This window comes from Diceros bicornis, chromosome 41, assembly GCF_020826845.1.
Source record: "Diceros bicornis minor isolate mBicDic1 chromosome 41, mDicBic1.mat.cur, whole genome shotgun sequence".
Classification (NCBI taxonomy): domain Eukaryota; kingdom Metazoa; phylum Chordata; class Mammalia; order Perissodactyla; family Rhinocerotidae; genus Diceros; species Diceros bicornis.
Window position 1 is genome coordinate 6,290,830 of NC_080780.1, and position 23,643 is coordinate 6,314,472.

The following is a 23,643-nucleotide window of genomic DNA, read 5'->3' on the forward strand; positions in this document are numbered from 1 at the left end:
GCAGACATTGAAAGACAAGATTAAAAAAAAAAAAAGAACTATAAGTAGCCTACAATAGATATATAGATAGGTTGAAAGCAAATGGCAAAGAAAAAAAAAAAAGACATCATGCAAATAGTAAAGATAAATATGCTGGAACTGCTATACTAATATAAGATGAAATAAAATTCAAGCAAAAGGGCAATTCAGAGGTAAAGAAGGACAGCTCATAATTATATAATGGACAATTCATCAGGAAGACATAAATACTGAAATCTGTATGTGCCTAATAACAGTTTCAAAATATAAGAAGCAAACACTAACAGAAATAGAGTTGAATAGATAATTCCATAGTCTGGAAATAAATAGATCTTAAACTATTAACCACTTGATCTACTTACACTTTTCGAACACTACATCCAGCAACTGCAAAATACCCATTTTTTTAATTGGATATGGTACCTCCACCAACATAGGCCATATGACAAGCCATAAAACCAAACTAATTAATTAAAATGTTCTCTAGGCATATAATAATTAAATTGAGTATCAAGAACAATAAGATATTTAGAAAAACTTCAAATATCTACAAATATTTTGAATTTAATAGCAATGAAGATATGACATTAAATTTAATTTAAAGTAGTGCTTAGAAGAAATTTTTATCATTATATACATATAGATTTTATTAGGAAAAAAGAAAAATCTAAAATTAATTACCTTAGAAAAATCCCAAGGAATCTACAAAAAAAATCTTCTAAATTATTTGAGTTTAGTAATGTTATCAGGAGGCAAGGCCAGTGAATAAAAACAATCATATTTCTAAATACTAGCAATGCACAACTGGGATCCAAAATTAAAACCACAATACCACTTATACCAACTCCTCAAAATTGAAATAACTAGATATGAATCTAACAAGCATATATAAGATCTGTATGATGATAACTACAAACCACTCATTAAAGAAATAAAAAAAATTAAATAAATAAACAGACATACTATGCTCATGGATTTGGAAGATTCAATATTGTAAAGGTATCAAAACTCCCCAAATCCTAAATTGATCCACACATTTAACACAATTGCTATCAAAATTCCAGAAGGATATTTTTCCTGTTGGCGGTAAATACAGACAAGCTGATTCAAAATGTTATATGGAAAAGTAAAGAAACTAGAATAGCTAAAAGAGCTTTGTAAGAGAAGACAAAAGGGAGAAATCACACTACCCAATTTTAGGACTTACTAGCTACAGTAATGAGGACAGTGTTTCAGTAGAAGAATAAACAGATAGATCAAACAGATTGCTTCCCTGGTTAATTCTATCAAATACTGAAGGACTAAATAATATCAATCTTAGAGAAACTCTTTTGGAAAATAAAGTAATAAGGAAAAATGCCCACTTCATTTTACGGTACCAACATAACTGTATTCCAAAAAACATGACAAAGACATTACAAAAAAAACACAGATGAATACCCCTCTTGAAAAATAAGTGTAAATATTAACAAATCAAATCACACAATAAATAAAATGATAAAAGATCATGACCAAGTAGGGTTTATCTCAAGAATGCAAGGTTGGTTCAACATTAGAAAATCAATCAATGCAAATTTCTATACTAATATCATAATAGATAAAAACCATATGATTATTTCAAAAGATGCAGATAAAGTATGGGACAAAATTCACCAACTATTCTTGATCAAGACTTCAGTAAACTAAGAATAGTAGGGGACTGGTTCAAACTGACAACAAGCATCTAAGAAAATCCTGCTAATATCATACTCAAAAGTGAAAAAATTATTTATCTCTAATATTGAGAACAGGGCAAGAATGCCTGCCTTTATTTCTATTCAACATTGTACTGGAGGATGTGGTCACTGCAATAAAGCAAGTAAAGGAAATAAAAGGCATAAATATCAGATGAAGAAATAAAACTGTTCCCATTTGCAGATAACATGTTTATTTACATAAAAAAGTACAGAGTCTAAAAAATAAGGATGAGATATAATCATCTGAATTAAACAGAGTCACAGGATTCAGGTTAATATTTAAAAATCAACTGTATTCTTTTATGCTAACTGGGAAATTGAATTATTAAAACAATCCCTTATGAATGAATCTAAAGAAAGATTTGCTAGAACGGCACAATGAGAACTACAAAACATCCTTGAGACAAATTTAAAAGGATTTAGACAGATGGAGAATCACCATGTTCACTGTTTAGAAGACTAAATACGTTTGGGATAACAAATATGCTTAATTTTGTTTCTATAATTAATGCAATTTATTCAAATTACTGTAGGCTTGTTTGTAGAAATTAACATGCTAATTCCAAAACATCTAGAGTAATTAAAAAAACACAGAAAACCAAAACAATTTTTGAAATGTATTACAATATTTACTATAAAGCTACTGTAATCAAGACACTTTGATATTGGTGAAATCATAGACATGTAGATGAACGGAGCTGAATTAAACCCACACAAATATTCTCAGTTAAATTTTTGACAGAGGTACAAAGAAAAATTTAATAGGGAAAGAAAAATCTCCAACAAATGGTGTTGTATCACCAGGATAGGCTATCTGTATAGTAAAAAATGATCATCGACCCTTACCTCATATCAAACAGAAAAATTAACTCCAAATGGATCATAGACCTAAATGTACAACCCAAAAGTACTAAACAAAAAGTACAGCAGAAAATCTGTATGACCTTAGAGTAGGAGAAGGTTTATTAGAACACAAAAACACATGAACTACAGAATAAAAATTGACAAATTGGACTACTTCAACTTTTTTCTTCGAAAACAAAAATGTGAGCCACAGTTTGGGAGAATATATTCTTAGCACATATACCAGAAAAGGACTTTTGTCCCTACTATATTAACAACTCTGATAACTCAGGAGGACAAACAACCCACTTAAAAATGGGAAAGATATCTGAACACATACTATGCAAAAGAAATACCAATATCCAATAGGAACTTGAAAATATCTTTTGAAAAGGAAAATGAAAATTAAAATCACAACGAGATACCACCACACACACATATTGGAATGGCTAAAATTAAAAAGAGTGACCATACTATGCTTTGGAAAGGATTTAGAACAAACGAAACTCCCCAACTTTGCTGGTAGAACATGAAATTGTACAGCCACTTTAGAAAATAATTTGGCTTTTTAAAAATAAAGTTAAACATACACTTACCGTATGACCCAGCAATCGCAGTCATAGGTATTTTCCCGGGAGAACTGAAAACATATGTCCACATAAACATATGTCCACTTGTACAGGAATGTTCATAGCAGCTTTATTTGTAATGGCCTAAAACTGGAAACAACCCAAATGTCCATCATCAGGTGAACGGATAAACAAAATGTAGTATATCCATACAATGGAATACTACTCAGCAATAAAGGGAAATGGACTATTAATACATGCAATAATATTGGCAAACCTCAAAATCAGTATGCTGCATGAAAGAATTCAGATCAAGATTATATGATGCATGATTCCATTTACAGAAAATTATAAAAAAGCATGAAAATATATAGTGACACAAAGCATATTAGTATTTGCTTGGGAATGGATGTTGAGGGTAGGATCAATTACAAAAAGGTATTATCAAAATTCAGGGCAATGGCAAGGATATTTTTCTTGATTTTACTGATAGTTTCATGGAAGTACACATGTCAAAGTCATTAATTGTATAATTTCAACCTGTGTACTTAATGGTGTGTCAAAGTTGAGCCCAAACAAAGCAAGTTGCAGAAGTTATTTAAGGTAAGACACCATTTATTTAGTGATTATTATGCAAACCAATACTATTTGTCATTGTTGATTCCCATGATAAAAATTTAAAGTACATAATTCTGAATTGGGATAAAAAATATCAAATTCTGACAATGGATATATCTGTGCAGAAAAGGAAGACAATGGATCGCTGAGGCCTTCAAAGAAGGCTACAGCTGTGTCTTATTTAAATCGCTTTGAATCTCAGGATATGAAGCAAGTGACACGATATGAAATTTGTTGGAAATGGGTGATATGTACATGGTTGTTCACAATATCATTTTCTTATATGTCTAGATGTTTGAGATATAACATTATAAAGAAAGATTTTGTTTCCAAAGAGCCATAATAAATCAAGCACGTGCGCAGACACATACAAATCTTCCACTGAAAATCAAAACCAAATGAACAAAAATAAACCTCCAGGTACAGATAGCTTCAATGAGGAATTAAACATTTGAGGGGAATATTATATAAATTTTACATAAACCGTTTAGAAAAAGCAAGAAGAGGAAACAATTCCAATTAATTTTTTAAACACCAGTGCCCTAATACTAAAATTTTACAAACATTTACAAGAAACTACAGACCAAGTCTCTCAAGAATATAGACACAAAAATCCTTAACTAAACGTTAGCATATAAAACACAGAGATACATAGAAATTGTAAACAATGATCACATGTAGTTTATATCAGGTCAGTTTATGCAAGGTTGGTTTAACATTTGCGTATCAATCAATGCATCAAAAATATGATAAATGATAAAAAATATATGATCATCTCAAAGTTGTGTAAAAGACATATGAGAAAATTCAATCTCATTCATGATGAAAAATCAAAATAAATAGGGAATGGAGGGGAATTTCCTTCCTTAACCTGATTAATGGCATCTCTGAAAAGCCTCCAACTAGTATCATACCTAATTGGGAAAGCCTGTGGGCCCTGACAATGGGAAAAGGATAAGGATGACAACCCTCATCACTTCCATTGAGCACCTTTCTGAACATTCTAGCTATACGAATAGTGCAATAAAAATAAATTAAGGGCATTAAAATTATAAATAAAAAAAGTGAAATTGTCTTTATTCCTATGTGACATGAGTAGGTATGAAGAAAATCCTAAAAATAAAAAATAAACTCTTAGAACTATAACTGAGTTTAGCAAAAATTCTTCATGAATTTGGGGTAAGCAGAAATTTCTTGGATGGAAACAATATCTTTGGACCATTAAGAACAAAACTGAAAAACTTAGTTTTGTCAAAATTAAAACTTCTGATATTTGAAAGATACCATTAAGAAAGTAAAAAGAATAAATATGGAGCTGATTCCAGAATAAATAAATAAACCATATAAGTCAATATTTAGAAGAAAAATAATCTGATAAAAGCGTAGAGGAAGAGATTTGAACAAACAGTTCACAAAAGAATATATACAAGTGCTCAAAGAGGACATGAGAAGATATTTGATATCATTAGTTATAAGGTAAATGTAAATTATACCACAAATGAGATAGCACTACACTCTAATTAGGATGGTTAAAATTAAAAAGATGGACAATATTAAGACTGTAAGAATGTGAAACAACTAGAAATCTCACACACTGCTGGTGGATGTGTAAAATCATACAATTACTTTGTAAAGTGTATGAGTTTCTTAACAGGTTAAACATACCTTATCATATTACCCAACAACATAACTCTTATGTATTTACCCCAGAGAAATGAAAACAATGATCTACACAAAAACTTATACAGAAATGTTCATACAAGCTTTATTCACAATAGCTAAAAACTAGAAACAACCCAAATGCCTATCAAGAGTTGAATGGATAAATAAATAGTGGATTATTTAAGCAGTTGTGAGTGATAGTGAAATAGCATAAGAAAACAATTTAGGGCAATGGAAATTTCTACATCTTCATACTGGTATTGGTTAAATGGATGAAAATATTTGTCAAAACTCATTGAACTGTACAATTAAAATATGTACATCTGAAATTAACATGGGTACATTTTTACACCTTAATAAAGTTGATTAAAAAGTATTTTCCCACAAACAAAGCTCCCAGTCCAGAAGTCTTCATTGGAAAATTCTATGAAGCATTTAAGGAAAAAAAATACTTATTCATCCATGACAACATAGCTCATAAGCTAAGACTAAATAGGAATTTCTTAATTTGATAAGAAACATCTAAAAAGGAAACATTACAGCTAACATTATACTTCAAGGTGAAATACTGCATGTTTTCTTCCTAAGATTGGGAACAGATAAGCATATCTATTCTCATAATATTTATAAAATATTTACTCAAGGCCCCTACAACAGGAAAGAACAAATAGAGGGCATAAAGAATGAAAAGAATAAGTAATACTGTATTTGCTAACCATATGATTGTTTATATAACAAATTAGAAGGATCGACATTTATCTCCTATAGCTAAGTTTAGTAGGTCATAGGAAATAAAGCCCACATACAAAACAAATTTATATTTGTGTTTTAGCAGTCAACTTAGCAATTGGAAATGAAATTTAGCAATCAATTTAGCTAGTGGAAATGAAAAAAAAGATCTAATTTAAAAGAGTCAAAAATGTGTGAGACATTCTCACTGAAAATTACAAAATATTGATGAGAGAAACTAAAGAAGCCCTAAAGAAATAGAGATATCTTCATACCATTTTCCATAAAGGCTGTAGCAATTTACACTCCTCTCAACAGTGTACAGGGGTTCCCTTTTCTCCACATCCTCACCAACACTTGTTATCTTTTGTCTTTTTGATAATACACTAATAATAGCTATAAGGTAATATCTCATTGTGGTTTTGATTTTCATTTCCCTGGTGATTAGTGATGTTGAGCACTTTTTCATTTGTCTGTTGGCCATTTGTACATCATCTTTTGAGAAATGTCTATTCAGATCCTCTACCCATTTTTTAATTGGATTATTTGTTTTTATGATATTGACTGTATGAGTTCCTTATATATATATATTTTTTTTTTGTGAGGAAGACCAGCCCTGAGCTAACATCCGATGCCAATCCTCCTCTTTTTTTTTTTTTTTTGTTGTTGAGGAAAGTTGGCTCTGAGCTAACATCCATGCCCATCTTCCTCCACTATCTATGGGACACCGTGACAGCAGTGCATCGGTGTGTACCCGGGATCCGAACCTGTGACCCTTGGGCCGCCAAAGCAGAGCACCTGCACTTAACCGCTTGCGCCACCAGCGGGCCCATCCTTATATATTTTGGATATTAACCCCTTATCAGATATATGGTTTGAAAATATTTAGCCAACATTTGTAAACAAACTAAACGCCCATTGATAGATAAAAGGATAAAGAAAATGTGGTTTATCTATACAATGGAATACTATTCAGCCTTAAAAAATAAGGAAATCCTGCCATTTGTGACAACATGGATGAACCTGGAGGACATCACGCTAAGTGAAATAAGCCAGACACAGGAAGACAAATACTGCGTGATCTCACTTATATGAGGAATATAAAATAGTCAAACTCATAGAGGCAGAGAGGAGAATGATGGTTGCCAGGGGCTGATGGGAGGGAGAAATGAGGACGTACTACAAAGTTTCAGTTATGCAGGATGAAGAAGTTCTGGAGATGAAATTATGGCTATGCAACTACAATTAACATTATCATACTGTATATTTGAAATTTGCTAACAGGGTAGATGACCTCACCACAAAAAAAAATAAACATAAAAAAACAGTAACTATGTGACCTATGGGAGGGGATGGATATGTTAATTAGCTTGATTGTGGTGATCATTTAACAATGTATACCTAAGTCAAAACATCAAGTTGTATATCTTAAATATGTACAATTTTGTTTGTCAATTACACCACAATAAAGATGGAAAAACTGAAATAGAGATATACCACCTTTATGAATATGAACCCACATTCTCTCCAAATCATAATTCTATCAGGCTTATTGAAAATGGAAATTGACCAGCTGATTTTAAAATGTACATGGAAATACAAAGGACTTTGTAGTAGATTGTATTTTCTAAAGATGGCAAACACAATATATCTCATTCTACACATTCTTACTATTGTGACCTCACTGAGCAGTGGAGTCTGTGTCACCTCCTCTTGAACCTAACTGGACCTTTTTGAGTATGGCAGAGGTGACAGTAGGTGACTTCTGAGGCTAGCTCTAAAACACATGGCTTTCCATTGTTTTCTTAAGACATGAGCTCTTAGATTCCATTGCCATACTGTAATGTAACAGTGCCCAGTGCTCACACAGGGCCATTATAGTGTATATACTCATGATTTACTATAGAAACCCTCAAGAATGATAGGCTTATGGCCAAAGTGAACAGAAAATTCTTGCTTCAATTGTGGGGAATAACCAGGCTAGCCTGAACACTAGTTTAGCCTAATAAATCTTAAAAGCAAGACCAGAAATGATCAAAATGTTTCCGAATAAATTATCTGTGTATGCCAGAACAAAATCAGTAATAAAAAAGTACAGAAATACAAAAATATTCAACACAAAACAACAAAACATTCACAATATCTGGCATTCAGTGAAAAATTACTTGGCATGAGAGAAGCAAGAAAATATGACTCATAATAACAAATTTAATGTAATCTCCCCTGAACACATATGTAAAAATTAGCAGAAAATGACATTAAAACAATTAATGTAACAATATCTGATATGTTCAAAACTTTAAAGATAATATATGGAAGATATAAAAAGTATTTAAATCAGTCTTCTAGAGGACAAAACCATGATATGTGAGATGAAAAATACACTGGGTAGGATTAATCATTGATTTGATATTGCAGAAGAGAAGATTAATAAACTTGAAGGCATAGCAATACAAAATATACATAATAAAACACAAAGAAAATTTTTTAATGAAGAGATCAACAAAGATCTGTGAGAAAATGACAAGGCTAATACGCTTTTAATTGGTATCCCTGAAGGAGAAGAAGGGGTTAATAGAAAACTTATTTGAATCAAGTACAAAAATTTTCCAAATTTGAAGAGCACTGAGTGTCCACAGATCCAAGAAACTCATCAACAAACTCCAAGCACAAGAATTATGAATAAAACTGCACTAAGGTATACCCTTAGTGCATATTCCTCAAAAGCAGTGATAAAGAGAAAATCTTAAAAGGATCCTCAGAAATAAAAGACACCTATCATACACAGGAACAAAGACAGAGATGACAGCAGATTTCCCACTGGAAGCAATTCAAATGAGAAGACAGAGCAACATTTAAAAATATATATAAAGAACAAAAAACTGTCAACATAGATTTCTGTATCTAGTAAAAAAAACTGTTCAAAAATGAAGATAAAAGACTTTTTCAGACATTAAGAAGATAAAATATTCCTGAATGTTAGAGTCACACCATAAGAAATGTTAAATAAAAACATTCAGGCCATAGGAAAACAACTGCATATGAAAACGGGTGTATGCAAAGAATAAAGACTACTGGAAATGGTAATTACATGGGTAAATACATGAGAATTTTTTCTTATTCATTTTTTCTTTTCTTTTTCTTATTCTTCATAAAAGATAATTGACTGTTTAATAAACATAATAACAATGTAGTGTGGGATTTGTGACAACAGGTAATATCAAAATGGATGTCAACAACAGCACAAAGGTCAGAAGGGGAGAAATGGAAGTAAACTGTTTTAAGATGCTTATACTTTATGTGGACTGGTATAATATTAGTTAAAGGTAGATTGTGATAAATTAATGATACACACTATAAGTCTAAAGCAAACACTAAAAAACACATGGAATTGTACCTAACAGGTCAACAAGGAAGAAAAATGGAATCATAAACAATATTCAATTGATTTAATTGAATGCAGAAAAATAGGAAGAAAAATGAAACAAAAAAATAAGATGGGGAAATAGAAAACAGTGAGGTGAGACACTTAAACCTAACAATATGAGTAGTCACATTAAATTAGATTTAAAGATCCCAATTAAAATATAGATACTGTCAGATTACATTTACAAAGCAAGGCCAAATTGTTGTCTAAATAAATACATCTTAAATATAAAGACATAAATAAATTTAAAGTAAGGGAACAGTAAAAGATATAGCATATGTACTGGTCAGTTTTATGTGTCAACTTGGCTAAGCGATACTTGCTAGTTATTCAACACCAGTCCAAGTCATTGCTATGAAGGTATTTTGTAGATGTGATTAACATTTACAATCAGCTGACTTTAAGTAAAGGAGATATTTTGGTGGGTCTGATCTAATCAGTTGAAAGTCCGAAGAGCAGAACTGAGGCTTTCTTGAGTAAGAAGAAATTCTGCCTGTGGACTTCAACTTCAGATTGTGGCCAAGAGTTTTTTACTGCCCTTCCTGAGGGCCTGCCGTATGGATTTTGGAATTGTCTAGCCTGCTACCACAATCACACAAGCCAATTTCTTACAATAAATCTCTAAATACACACATATCCTACTGATTCTGTTTCTCTGGTGGAACCCTGGCTGATAAACCATGATAACACTAACAAAAAGAAATCCATAGTTTGCAATATTAATATTAGACAAAGTAGAAGTCAGAGGAAAGACTACTCCTAGGAATAAAGGACATTTCATAACATTAAGGGCGTGAATATAACCAGAAGGATATAACAATCTTAACCATTTATGCACCTAATAGCAGAACTTCAAAATAAATGAAGCAAACACTGATAGAATCATGAAGAGAACCAGACAAATCAATCACTTCAGTAAGAAAGGTAAATACCCCTCTTTCTAAATAATTGATAGAACAAGTAAAAATAAATGAAGCAAACACTGATAGAATCATGAAGAGAACCAGACAAATCAATCACTTCAGTAAGAAAGGTAAATACCCCTCTTTCTAAATAATTGATAGAACAAGTAGACAGAAAATCTGTAAGGATATAGGAGATTTAAATAGCATCAACAACCAAACTGACCTATTTGATATTTATAGAACATTCTACTCAATAAGGGGAAAATATAAATTCTTTTTTAGTACGAATAAAACATTTACCAAGATATACCATATACTAGGCCATAAAACATTTCAGTAAATTGAAAAGTATTCAAATCACGCAAAGTATGTTCTCCAACAACAACTGAATTAAATTAGGTTTAAATAAAAGACAGATCTCTGGAAATTCCCATAACTTTGGAAATTAAACAGCATACTTTTAAATAGCCAAAATTTCTTGAAGAAGAAATCAAAAAAAAAAAGAGCATTTTGAAGTGAATGAAAATGAAAATACAACATGTCAAAATTTATGAGGTGCCACTAAAGCAGTAGTACTCAGGAGAAATTTACACCTCAAAGGACATAAATTATCAGAAGGTCCCAAGGAAAAAACACACCACCTGAATAGCCATACGTATTAAAGAAACTGAATTTTCAGCAAAAACCAAAAAGACAAAAACATACTTCCCAACAAATAAAACAAAATAAAAGGTGTACTCTGTTTTTTGCCTTGCTGCTTATAGTAAAATGAAGGAGGAAAAAGATAAATTGAAGATGGCACCATTAAGCAAATAGGAAACAGCACCTGGTAACTTGAAAGGTTCCTGGCCTATCCAGATTGCAAAGGATGCTAAAATTAAGAAATTCACTGTTGAAAAGCAAGTTCTGAAGAGAATGATAACATGGTTGCATAAACTTTTGCTAAAGAAATTAGGTATGTGACTCACAGATCCACTCGACCATCCTAGAAGAAACCTGGAAGTGCAATATGGTTATGAAAGAAAGATCTGTGCCTCCACAAGATCTGTCACTCTTGATTAATGGTGTGAATATCCATGGCATAAACAGGAGACCTGCAAGATTTTTGAGAATGTTTTACAGCAGAAACACTGCTAACTTGGACTAAAGGGGACAGAGACAGGATAAAATTAAAAAGGACTATTAAATATCCAAAATTCTGTAAGCAAGAAATCAGCTGGTACAATTAATCATATGCATACATGTGCTACCCTTCAAGAAAAAGGAAGAATGACTCCCATGGACGAGTCTGACACCCAGATGCCAAAGCCAGAGCCACAGGCCTGGAACAGGTGACAATGGAGCCTCCATGGACCCAGAAGATAGTGCCTCTATGGGTCCAGTGGGTAGAGGACTGAACTATAGACATCTATTCTCAAGCCTTGAAATCTAAATGGAATTTTCCTTTCTGAGTTTCAAACTTGCTTGGGACAAGTGACCACTTACTTTCTTTCAATTTCTCCCCTTCAAAATAGAAATGTCTATCTTATGCCATCCCACCATTTTATTCTAGAAGCAGATAACTTGTTTTCTAGGTCCCAATGTCCACAGATGGAGAGAAATTTTTCCCCAAGATGGATCATATCTAGAGTGTCAATCATACATGATTTAGATGATTTAAATGATGATAATTTTAAACTTTATAAACTGATGATATATAGATGAAGTTTTAGACTTAGACTTGATGCTGTAATGGGATGATACTTTTGGTGATGTTGGAAAGGGGTGAATGTATTTTGAAAGTGAACAGACAAGAATTTTTGAGGGCCAGAAGGCAGACTGTAGTGGGCTGAATTGTGTCCCTCAAAAAGATACGTCTAGGGCTGGCCCAGTGGCTTAGTGGTTAAGTTCACGCACTCTGCTTTGGCAGCCTGGGGTTCGCAGGTTTGGATTCCAGGTGCAGACTTACGCACCACTCATCAAACCACACTGTGGTGGTATCACATATACAAAGTAGAGGAAGATGAACAGAGATGTTAGCTGAGGGCCAATCTTCCTCACCAAAAAATAAACAAATAAATCTGTAAGTCCTAAGTCCTAATACTTTTGAAAATAATCAGAACACTACACTTAAGTAGACTACCCTATTCTATCACAGTATATTTAAATCCAAACCACAAATTAAATGTAAATGGACTACAAATTCAAATTAAGAGAGATTATCGAAATGGATTAAAACTTCAAGACTGAGCTATATGCTGCTTACAAGAGACACACATTAATTTACTTAAAAAAAGGAAAAGGTTCAGAAAAACCAGGTAAATAAAAAATCTGGAGTGGTTTTATTAATATCAAAGTATTTTTGAAAAATAATATTTGAGGATTTTAACCATTTTCTCTTGGTAAGTGACAGAACTAATAAATAGAATACATAAACAGAGTTAACTGAAGTAGACCATAAATCCATAGGAATATAGAAGATATATTAACAAACATGAATTTTCAACTATCTGGACATAACTGACATTTATAAACCAATACACTCAACAACGGCAGAATATACATCATTTCCAATAAAATAACTATAAATATATGAATTAAATTAATTGGGAGTATTTTCTGTCACCACAGAAGATTAAATGAGAAATCAGTACAAAACAATATTTTGAAAATCCCCAAATATTCAAAAATGCATATTTTTTTGAGAAGGAAAAAAAGAAAACAACAGTGTCCTTTGGCAGTGGGGTGGTAAAGTGGAAAATTAGCAAAGGGGGAAAAAATTAAGATCTTGCAAGAAAAAAGAACTAAAAACTGGAAGGCACAAAATCCTTCCCCAATTACTGAAACAAACTACTAAATCTACTAACAAAAAAGGACTAGAAATTTTGTAAAATATCCCAATATCATAAAGATGAACATAAAGAAGACAAACATAGCTATATAAAATTATCACCAAAATATGAGAAAATTAGGCCAAATTCACATCAACTGTGGAAAATTTCCCTTCCAAAAAACAAAGCTACAAGTCAGGACATTTTCATTGGTGAATTCTATGAAATTTTAAGTAAATACTATTATTACAGTTTTATTTTTGTGAATAAAGGGAAAGAGAGAACACTTACCCAACTTGTTTTTTTAAGGCCAGCATATTAATAATACCAAAACTGAGAAAATAATTATAATAAATACACACTGTAATAACACAAATCTTTAAAATATTAGCAAATTAAATCCAGCAATATACAATAATGAAATGGGGTTTGTCCAAAGGTCAGAGATTTCAGTGACTACACAGCAAAAAGAGTAGTCTTTGCAAAAATAGTTTGGAAAAGTCTCAAAACAAAGGGACTACTACAACCTTCAATTAAAAAAAAAAAACAGCAAACTTCAGGGAAGGAGTAGAGTATGATTTCCAGATTTACTACATTATAATATTCCAAAAATCACAAGAAATAGGAAAGCACACCCATTAAAGAAACAAAATAAATTGACGGAAACCATTCTTGAGGAAGCCCAGACATCCCACAGAAAAAGACTTTAAAACAACTCTCTTAAAAATACTCAAAGGGCTCAAGATATAGATGTACAAACGACAAAAGGAAAATTGTGTATGAAGAAAATGAGAATAACAGAAAAAGATAGAAATTATAAAAAGGTAACAGAAATTTTGGAGCTGCAACATACAATAAGCAAAATAAAAATCGACTAGAGGAGTTGAAAAGCAGATTTGAGCAGGCATAATACAGAATCAGCAGATATGAAGATAGAATAATTGCAATTACCATGTCTAAGTTTCAGAAAGAAAAATGAATAAAGAACAGTGAACAGAGTCAAAGGGACTTGTGGGACACCTGCAAGTGGACTGCAGTATTCCCATACATTATGGGAATTCCAGAAAGAGAAGAGAAAAACAAAGACTTTTGTCTTTGTCAAGATCACATTAATGGTCAAAAACTTAATGAAATGCATGAATCTACAAATCCAAAAACTTAATGAACTCCAAGTAGGATAAACTGAACAAGAACCAGGCCAACACACATTATAATGCAACTGTTGAAAGACATAGTTACAGGAAAATATTGAAAGCAGCAAGACAGAAGCAACTCATCATGTACATAAGATCCTACATAAGACTATCAGCCAATTTCCCAGCAGAAACCTTGTAGGTCAGAAGGGAATATGATGATATATTTAAAGTACTGAAAGAAAAAAAAAATGTCTACTGATAATTCTATATTCGGCAATAATAGCCATCAAAAATTAAGGAGAAATGAAGTCATTTCCAGCTAAAGAGAAGCTGAGGGAGTTTGTTACCACTAGACCTGTTCTACAAGAAATGCTAAAGGGAGTCCTTCAGAGAGAAACCAAAGGATGCCAGACTAACTCAAAGCCAGGTGAAGATATAAAAATCTCTGGGAAAGGTAAATACATGGGGTACATAAATGTTGATATTATTGTAATTTTGGTTTGTAACCACTTCTTAAAAATGTTCTACAGGATTTAAGAGACAAATGCATAAAAATAACTATAAATCTATGTTAGTGGGCATGTATATTAAAGATATAACTTAGGGCATCCATAATTTAAAAGGACTGCAGAGCTGTAAAGGAGCAGAGTTTTATATTTGAATGAAATTAATTTGGTATCAGTTAAAATTAGATTGTTATAATGTTAAGATGTTACAGATCATGCCAATTGTAACCACATAGAAAACAGCTTTGATACATATACAAAGGAAATCAGAAGGAAATTAAAAAGTGTCACTATAAGAAATCTACTAAACAGAAAAGAAGGCAGGAATGGAGGAACAAAAAGCATAAGAAATACAGAAAACAAATAGCAAAAGGACAGAAGTTCTTCCATGTAAGTAATAACTTTAAATGTAAATAGATTAACCTCTCCAATCAAAAGACAGAAACTGGCAGAGTTGATTAAAAAAAAACATGATACAACTATGTATTATCTACAAAAGATCCACTTAGATCTAAGATCTACATGCAAATAGTAAGATACTGCATGTAAGATAATACATGCAAATCGTAACCAAAGGAAAGCTGGGGTGGCTATGTTAATATCAGAAAACATAGATTTCCAGAGAAAATTGTTACAAGATACAAAGAAGGACATTACATATTGATGAGGGACAATTCAGTTCATCAAGAAGATATAACAATTATAAACATATATGCGCTACACCTAACAACAGAGTCCCAAGGTATATAAAGAAATTATTGACAGAATTGAAAAGAAATATAAAGTTATATAATAATAGTGACTTCAATACTCCACTTGAACAGTAACAACCAGACAAAAGACCAACAAGGAAACAGAGGGCTTGAACAACACTATAAACCAATTAGACCTAAGAGACATACACAGAAGCCTCCAACTGAAAAGCTAAATACAAATTTTTATCAAGTGCCCATGGAACATTCTCTAGGATAGACCACAAGAGATCACAAAAAAGTCTTAATAAATTAGAAAAGATTGAAATCATACAAACTGTCTTCTCTGATCACAACAGAATAAAGGTAGAAATCAGTAAATTAAGGAATACTGGAAAATTCACAAATATTTGGAAATTGAACAATACACTATTAAACAATCAATGAATGAACTAATAAAGACAAAGGAAATAAATACCTCGAGACAAATGAAAATTAAAACACAATATACCAAAACTTATGAGATGCTGCAAAAGAAGCTAAGAGCGTTATTTATAACTCTAGACATACATCAAAAAAGAAGAAAAATATCAAATTAATAAGCTTACTTAGCTTAAGGAACTAGAAAAAGTGGAACCAACAGAGCAAAAAACCAGTAGAATGAAGGAAATAATAAAGATTAAATTTGAAGTAAAAAAAATACAGAAAAACCATAAAGAAAATTAAGAAAACCAAAAGTTGGTTCTTTGAAAAGATCAATAAAATTGACCACTTAGTAGCTAGATTGACTAAGAATAAAAGAGAGAAGATTCAAAACACTAAAATCACAATATTAGTGAGAGTGGGGACATTAATATTGATTCTATACAAACAAAAAGGAACATAAAACTATATCATGAATAACTGTACACCAACAAATTGGATAACCTAGACGAAACAGACAAATTTTGAGAAACACATAAGCTAACAATATGACAACACAAAGAAACAGAAAATATGAATAGACCTATAACTAGTAAAATATTGAAAATCAGTAATCTAAAACCTCCCCACTGGGGTCAGTCCCATGGCCTAGTGGTTAAGTTCGGCACACTCCACTTTGGCGGCCCGGGTTTGTGGGTTCAGATCCCTGGAGTGGACCTACACCACTTGTTGGCCATGCTGTGGCAGCCACCCACATACAAAATAGAGGAAGACTGGCACAGTTGTTAGCTCAGGGCTAATCTTCCTCAAGCAAAAAAAGAGGAAGACTGGCAACAGATGTTAGCTCAGGGAGACTCTCCCTCAGCAAAAAAAAAAAAAAAAAAAAATCCCCATAAAGAAAAGCCCTGGACCAGACAGCTTCACTGGTGAAGCCTACCAAAATTTTAAGAAGTGACACAACTTCTTTTTTCAAACTCATCCAAAAGTGTCTGGATGGGAACCCTTCCTAACTCATTCTATAAGGCTTGCATTACCCTGATATCAAAGCCTGAGAAAAACACTGCAAAGAAAATTACAAATATCCCTTACGAATATTTATATAAAAATTCTCAACAAAATAGAAGGAAACCAAATTCAGCAACATATTAAAGGACTGTACATCATGACCAAATAAGTTTTATTCCTGAGTATAAGGATGATTCAACTTACGAAAACTTGGTCAATGTACTGCACCACATAAACAGAATGAAGGGGGAAAAAAAGCACATGCTCATCTCAATCGATGCAGAAAAACTACTTTTCCAATGTCAAAATTCTTTCATGATAAAAATACTCAATCAACTATGAATGGAAGAAAACTTCCTAAACATGTTAAAGGCCACATATTATGAAAAATTCACAGCTAACATCATATTCAACAATGAAAGACTGAAGGCTTTTCTCCTAAGATCAAAAACAACACGGATGTCCACATTTGCCACTTACATTCAACATATTGGAACTTCTAGACAGAGTAATTTGATAAGAAAAAGAAATAAAAGGAATCCAATTGAAAGGTAAGAAGAAAATTATTTCTGTTCATAGATGACATGATCTTATACATAGGAAACACTCCAGATTCTTAAAAAAACTTATTAAAACTAATAAAACAAATTCGGCAAAGCTGCGCCATATAAAATGAGTACAGTAAAATAGTTGCATTTCTATAAATTAGCAATTAATAATCCAACAGGAAATAAAGAAAATGATTTATTTACAATAGCATCAAACAGAATAAAATGTTTTGGAGTAAATTTAATCAAGGAAGCAGGAGACCTGTACACTGAAGATTACAAAACATTGCTGAAAGAAATTAAAGACAAAAATAATTGGAAAAACATCCTGTGTTCATGGATTGGAAGACTTAATATTATTAAGATGAGACTACTATCCAAAGCAATCTACAGATTCAATGCAATCCTTATCCAAATCCCAACTGTCTTTTTTTCCCCAGAAATAGAAAAATCCATCCTAAAATTCATATGGAAACTCAAGGATCCATGAATAACCACAACAATCTTTAAAAAGAAAGACAAATTTGGAGGAATCACATTTCCTGATTTCAAAACTTATTACAAAGCCCCAGTAATCAAAACAGTGTGATACTGGCATGAACACCAATCTACAGACCAATGGAAAAGAATAGAGGTTCCTGGAAAAAACCCTCGCATATGTGGTCAATTGATATTCAACAGGAAAGCCAAGACCATTCCAAGGGTAAAGGATCACCTTTTCAACAAATGGTGGTGGAAAACTGCATAGGGCAAATAAATAAAGTTGGATCCTTACCTTACACTATATACATAAATCAACTCCCAAAGGCCCCAATGCCAAATACCACCACACTGGGGATTAGGTTTCAGTATGAATTTTGGGCAGATACAAACATTCAGCAATAAGTTTGGTGAAAAGCATACAGGAATTCTCTGTACTATTGTTGTGACTTTTCTGAAGTCTAACATTGTATCAAAATAAGAAGTTTATCTGAAGTCTAATATTGTATCAAAATAAGAAGTTTAAAACTATCAAGCATTTGGATATAAATCTAAGTAAAAGATTTGCGAGACCTCTATAAGAATAATTATAATTGGGATATATTTAAACAAAGATGTACACACACACACGTTCACAAACTGGAAGACAATAATGGTAGGATGACAATTCTCCCAAATAGATTTACAGATTCAACAAAGTCACTATCAAAATCCAATAGCCACTTTTATAGAACTTGACAAGCTAATTAAAAAATTTGAATGGAGAGGCAATGGGCCTCATAATGCACAAGAACGTGCCTTATCAGACACTGAGACTCATTAAGTGATACTAATTGGTGCAGGGATAGATCAATATACCAATGGAACAACAGAGTGCTCAGAAACATATTTACCTATATAGATACTTAAATGTAGCAATGAGTAAAAGACGATCTTTTCAATAAATAGTACTGAGAAACTGGGCATTCTATATCAAATAAAATCAGACTACAACTTTACATAATATAAAAATATTCAACTGAGATCTCAGTATATACCACTTACTCATGCTTAAACATAAGATTCGCACTTCATTCCTCCCTTTCCTCCTCCTGCTTTTATAATCCATGAAAGATTTTTCTTGACTGTGCCTCTGAAATACACTTAGAATCTATCTGCTTTCTCCACTGCCATGGGCAGTAATTAGTTCTTAAGCATTCCATGCTTAGTTCTGCCTTTGTATGTGTTTTCTCTTCCCCAGGAAAACTCAGTCCACAAATCTCTACATGATCTGCTCCTGCTCATCACACAGGGCTCAACTCCAGAGTCACTTTTTGAGTGAAGCCTTCCTTGACCATCCAATTAATATAGTCCCCCAACCTCACCCTAGTTACTCTCCATGAGAGCCTCCATTTGAACCCACAACCCGGTCCATTTCCCACCCTTCTCTGCCCTGTTCTGCCTCTTGGAGCTACCTTCTATAAACTCAATCACCCAGGTTCCTTTCTTCTGGATCTGGCCAAAGGGAGGCTCCATCAGAGGGCTTCAGGGCAGGGCATTTCTTCCCCTCTTGCTTGCTGCCAGTTTTCTGGAGTGGCTGCCTTATCATATGCCTACAACTCCTTTCCCCAGCTCTCGATCTCACAGGCTGCCATTATCATTCTTTCTTCATCTTCATCCTTCAAGCCTAGGGATGGTAAATGCTTCAAGATGTTGTAGTCCTAGGTGCCTCAACATCCCTTATGGGTTCCCTTCATCCCGCCCAGATCTTGGACAATGGCACTTTCATTAAATTCTATTCAAAATACTAGCGACTAGGCCTCCTGTTTCCTGTTTGAACCTTGACTGGTACACTAGACTACAGTGTATCATATCACCTTGTTTAATGTTCTTCATTATGCCTATCACCATGTACAATGATTTTATTCACTTATCTGTTTGTTTATAAGTTGTTTGACCAGATAAAATATAAACACCAGAGAAGTAACTTTTTCACATCACTCATCAGTGTATCCCCAGTGCCTGACACTTAGTAAGCACTCTATATATTCCTGAATTCTAACATATTTCTGGTTGAATAAAATGTAAAATAATGACATCAGTGTTATAATAAAGGTATTTACGAGTTACTGAAAAACAAAGAGGAATTGGCTTATAAAGGTTATAGTAAGCTATGCTCTGAAGCCAGGGTTTTATTATTGAAAGTTTTAAATAAGTAAAGAAATGAGGTGATTACATTTGGAATTTAGAAGTATAATTGGAAGTAATGTGGGATAGGGACTGAAGAGGAGAAGAACTAAAAGGGATACCAGTTAGGAAGAGAATGTAATCATTCTAGGCACAAGAAACCAGAATCCAAATTTAAGATGATTATACCGGGAATGGAGGTGAGGAGATAAATTTGGGAGAAAGCTCTAAAAAAGAATTTAACTGTAGGTGGGTAGTGAGGGAGAAAGAAGGATATAAAAGTTGAGAAAATGCTATGGAATGTTGTCTAGTTAACAAGACTTGAGTGGCAAACATGTAACATTTTTGTAGGTAAGGATATTATTCTAATCAGAAGATAGCAAGGTGAGGGACATAGTCCTTACTTTATATGGCTATGAAAGTTTATTCTTTTAATCTTTTGAAAAGTAATGCTCAGAATCCATTAAAAGAAATTTCAAAGCGTCTGTAGTTACACATACATTGTGAGAGAGGTTAAGATAGTGTGAACATCTTGAACTACAACACATGAAAAAAAGTCAAAAGTCAAAATATTCATTTTTTTAAATTAGTACTCACATTTCTGTAAATTTATACAAGGAAATAACTCAAAAAGTAAAAGCTGGTTAAGTATAATTGCAAATCACATTTAATACAATAGTAAAAATATGAAATCATCTAAAGTCCGGCATAAACAAAATATTTAAATATAATTCCTATTATTAGCCATTTTAAATAAATAAAACTAATATGAAGACAGTAGAGTAATATGGAACTATGTTTACAACTTAATGGTTAACAGAAAATAAGTCATAATAATTTCATTATTTCCACTGAACCATTATTGATAACTCTGTTAAAATTATAAATTTATGAAGACAAAGATCAGGTGATACTATACACAAATGACAAGTTATAATTATTAGAGAAAGAAAAGAGTTGTGAATGTTTATCTTTCTTTAAAGGGTCTTCAACGTTGTAATAATGATGTTCAAGATTTAACGGAAAATTTAATTTTTTACCTTTTTATTAGGAAATGTAACACACAGAGAGAAAAAAGACAAATATACAATACAATGAATATTTGCATAGAAAACCTGTCTAGAAAAAAATTTAGGCCATAATGTAGGAAAGTGCCATCACCTCAAAACTCCTCCTGTGTCCCACACCAATCACATTCCCTTCCCCCCCTCCAGAAGTCAACACTATTCTCTTTTTTTTTACGGTAATCATTTCTTTAGATTGCATAGTTTTAGCATTCATGAAGAAATTTCTATAAAACAGTTTAGCCATGTCTAAATTACACGGACTGTCTAAATTACACGGACTCTATTGTGTTTAGCTTCTTTTCCACAAGCTATGTTTAAAAAAATGTATCTATACAGTTTTAATTCCCATTCACTCTCACTCCTGTATAGCATTCCATTGTATGAATATATCACTATTTATTATACATTTTACTGTTAATGGACATGTGGGTTGTCTCTAGTCTGGGACTATTAGAAAATATGATGGGATGAAATTTCCCTAAGAGTCAAATGCCAGATCATAGAGTATGTACTTCGTCACATTCACTATAGCGCCAAACTGTTTTCCCAAGTGGCATAACCTATACTCACTCAGGCAGTATATGACTGCTCCTGGAGCTCCACGTCCTTTTGAATACCTGGTATGTTTAGACTGTTTACTTTTTGCCAATCTGATAGCTGTGTAAGTAGGCTCTCATTCTGTTTTTAATTCACATTTCACTGATTACAAAAGGGTTGAACATATTTTCACGTATCCATTGACCACTTGGAATTACTCTTTTGTAAAGTACTTGTTCAAATCTTCTCCCATTTTTAAAAATTGTTTTGTTTTTTCTTTAACTGTTTTCTACAGGTTCTTTATATGTTCTGGGTACTAGTCTTTTGTTGGTTATAACCATTACAAATAATTTTCTACTTCTGTGGATTATCTTTTCTCTTTTTGTAGTATATTTTGATAAAAATATTTAATTTTTAAGTAGACAAAATTATAAATTTTTTTATTAAAGTTAGTAATTTTTGTGTCTCTTTGGGAACTCTTTTTCTGATGTTAAAGACATGATGATATTTTCCTATGTCATGTTCTAAAATATTAACAGTTTTTCTTTATGTATTATGTCTACACTATATCTGGTGGTGATTTTTTGGCTATGTATAATTTCATTTTTTTCTGCATAGCTTTGCATGCCAGGATTACCTCGCAGACAATTTTTTTTTTTTATGTATTTTAAACCTATGTTATTAAGTACTCACAAATTTAGAAATATTATATTATCATATCTTCCTGATAGATCTATCCTTTTATCATCATGTAATGCCCCTCTGTGTACCTAGTAAGATTTCTTGCCCTAAAGTCTGTTTTGTCAACATCAGCTTCTTTTTTTTAATTATTTTTCTTGGTCCTTGATTTAATATTAAAACAAAGGTTCAGGGTTGCATGTCTGAGCAGGATAAATTTTTAGAGTCTAAAAGATCTTATTAAAAACAACTGTATCTACTAAACAATTCACTTTCACTGTACAATTAAAGTACAAAGGTACCCTTTATTAAGAAAATCATCTCAAGATGTTTAAATACTCTAACCTGTCACCTAATTATTTCTGACCACTGACACAGACAGTATATCACTGTGCTTGAGTCTCCCTAGGACTCCCAAAAGCTTTGAATGTGCAATGGCAAATCTTATTTATAAAGAAAGCAACAGAAAACAACAATGCTGCATGAACTATTATTGAGCCATACATTCAAACCACAATACTCAATGAAAAACAGTCTGCTGACCCAGTAAAGGAAAGGCATCCTATCCAGGTATCACCATACCAACACTAATAGTCAGGACTCTCCAACTTTCACGTGCATCAGAATCACTTAGGACACTTATTATAAATGTAGATGTCTGGTTCTCACATCTGGGATATATTTTTGAGAAAATCTTCAGATAATTTTGATACATAGAGTTTTAAAACCATAATTTAAAAAGAAAGAAAAAGAAGATAGCGTGGGATACTATGTCAAAAAATGTTACTTGACATACAAATGTTTTTTCAAGTTGATTAAATAGGGATAAAATGGAGAAAGATGAAACCAAGATATAGAGTTTTACAGAAATAATAGAAACTATAGAAATTACATAATAAAACATATTTCAGAATCTGTGTTTTTAAAAAAATTCTATCACACACAATATAATATTCTAGCTAGTCTTTGGTTGTAGTATCTTTACGATTATAACATGAAATTATGAGACATCTATAGTTCACAAATTTAATTGGAACTTTTTCTTTTTGCAGTGTCAAAATGATTGACAAAATGATGCATATAATAAG

At 32.3% G+C, this 23,643-nt stretch overlaps 1 protein-coding gene across 1 annotated transcript in view; it reads right to left on the bottom strand.

Moving 5' to 3' along the window:
* ZPBP (zona pellucida binding protein) overlaps positions 1-23,643 on the bottom strand; it is a 141,670-nt gene that overhangs the window by 18,676 nt on the left and 99,351 nt on the right.